Source organism: Zingiber officinale, chromosome 2A (genome assembly GCF_018446385.1).
Source record: "Zingiber officinale cultivar Zhangliang chromosome 2A, Zo_v1.1, whole genome shotgun sequence".
In the NCBI taxonomy this organism is placed as follows: Eukaryota; Viridiplantae; Streptophyta; class Magnoliopsida; order Zingiberales; family Zingiberaceae; genus Zingiber; species Zingiber officinale.
The window spans coordinates 76,636,903-76,639,506 of record NC_055988.1 but is presented as its reverse complement, the minus strand read 5'-3'; the positions used below and the strand labels follow the sequence as shown (position 1 = coordinate 76,639,506).

Genomic DNA, 2,604 nt, shown 5'->3' with positions numbered 1-2,604 from the left:
CTCCATATGCGTAGGTGCCAATAAAACAAACGCATATGTATAACAATGATATAAGCAATGCAAATCCAACAACATATAACAAGTATCTCCAGCAACTAATCAAGTGTAGATAAGCATCATAAATACCCATCTCTATCAACATACATACACATGGTAAGTAGTAAAGGTATACCAGACGAAAGTATAGCAGATGACAGTAGCAACATGTATCAGGTATCAACTAACTAAACCAGGGAATATGCTAACTACCAATCGCTAATAATCGCCTACAGGTATAGAATACTATAACCAGAGAAGAGAAAGATCTACCAATTACTAGTAAACATATATAAACTGCACATATCACAAGACAATATCAACAAGATAAGTCAAAGGGTACCCGCCTCAAAAAGAAGATATACTCAAGCAATCCAAGGTCGAGACGCCCGTCTCGAATCAGAGTCCTGTGTCAACAAACAATATATATATTTTATTTAACTAAATCCAAATGAATAACTAAATAAAATCCCTAAACCTAAATTAGGGCAAAACCCTAATCACACAACCTCAATCTACCTAATTTAAATCTAACAGTTAATTAGGGTTAATTACCCTAACCCTAATTACCCCATTAGATTAATTCAAACAATTATATCTAATCACAATCAACTAACCAATTACAACCTCCAATCAAACCTACACATAAATAACTAATCAATCACACTTAACCTAATCCATCTAGAACAAGATCATCAAACTAATATTCAAATTCGAAACATGATCTACAACAAAGATCAATTACCCTAACTAATCATGTACCAATCCAATTCATTCCGAATTCAATACATACCTAATTCATCAACACAACACTAATTATGTATCAACCTCGCTACACCATACCTCAATCCAGCTGCTGTTGATTCTGGATCAAGGGAACACTGATGGATGGGTTGCTGTCGAACCAAAAAGTCCACAGAACAGCAATGTGTTGGATTCCACTCCACAATTCGGATCAAACAATGAATCAAGCAATATACCTAGATCCTACCTTACTCTGAGACCTCCACAGCTTCAAGAAAGAAGAAAGCAATGATCGACAATAGGAAGAATCCACAGCAATCCGATGCTTTCCTCCTTGTGTAAACTGGAAGACGATCACAATTCCAGCAAGAAGGATCAACACATAAAAGAACCCTAGAATCTACCAAATATCCGACGATGCCTTACCTCCCAGATCGCTGCTAGGTGGCGCCGCCCGGTCCAATCCGGCTAGCGAAGAGAGTAATCGCACTGTGTCCAACACGAGGAGAGGAGAGGGAAGGTCTACCGATGGAAGACGATGCAAGATCCGACCCCTCACCATGCCCTAGCCACCGATCGTTAACAATCGGTGCAAAATCCACCGAATAGCAACTCCTCAGCCGAAGAAGACCCGGAGAGGAGAAACACCGACCAGATCTGAGCTTAGGGTGTTGATGCCGGCAGAGGGAGATCGCCGGAGATCAAAGCTTCATTCCCTTCGGCGTCGCTTGTCCGCGAGAGAGAACAGAGAAGGAAGAAGGGGAGATCGGGGAAGAAGAGATCGGGATCGTGAGGGTCGGGTGGATCGGCGATTTGGGGGGGAGAAAAGAAATAAAGGAATTTAAAATTAAATCTTTTCCTCACCCAAACGGGTATCCCAAACAGGCTTTATCCGTACCCGTTAATTGATCCCCTCAAAACCCGTCATACGAGCTCCGAAAAATTCCCAGAAAATTTCTAAAATTCCGGAAAAATTTTGTAAGGCTATTTCTCAAATAACCCTATTATTTAAATTTTTCTGAGATCTCACAGGTTGAACAATTTAGTTTCAATTTACTTAATATTAGCTAATTATATGACTCAAGATACTTAGTCACTTTTTCAAAAACTGAATGCATAATTAAGAATATTAATAATCCTGAAATCACACTTAAGGGAATTAGGAAAAAGAACATTTATACAATAAACCTACCTACCTCTTCACTAGAGTGTCTATTGACACCACAAGAGGAAACCGAGTTGTGGCACAGGAGACTGGGTCACACTCATACCAGACTCATTTCAAAAATGAGTCAAAATGGTTTAGTTAGAGATCTGCCTAAATTAAATTTATTGAAAAATCAACTTATGATGCTTGTTAACAAGGTAAACAATCCAAGTCAACCCATAAGATAACCAACTTAAACAGAACAACTTCTATACTTGAGCTCCTTCACCTAGACTTGTTTGATTCACATGGAGCCAAGTCACTAAGCAAAAACCAATATTTTTTAGTAATAATCGATGACTACTCAAGATTTACTTGGGTAAGATTCATAAAAACTAAAGATGAAACCTTTGAATTTTTTTAAAATCTTTTACAAATTAATAGAAAATGAAAAAGACACTCAAATAAAAAGAATTAGAAGTGACCATGGGGGGAGAATTTGAAAACCATAAATTTATTGAATTTTGTAAAATTAATGGTTATAAATATGAATATTCATGCCCTAGAACCTCCTAACAAAATGGTCTAGTAGAACGGAAAAATAGAACCCTACAAGAAGCCGCTAGGACCATGTTGAATGAATACAAACTATCTAACCAATTCTTGACTGAAGCAAT

At 37.7% G+C, this 2,604-nt stretch overlaps 1 long non-coding RNA gene across 1 annotated transcript; it reads right to left on the bottom strand.

Annotated features, from left to right (window-relative positions):
* On the bottom strand, window positions 1–1,589 carry LOC122039715. The gene is made up of 4 exons (XR_006128345.1): window positions 1,207–1,589; window positions 1,028–1,123; window positions 880–932; window positions 1–443 (listed from the first exon to the last, which is right to left on the bottom strand). It is a non-coding gene; the product is annotated as an uncharacterized LOC122039715 (long non-coding RNA).
* Window positions 1,590–2,604: the final 1,015 nt, after the last annotated feature.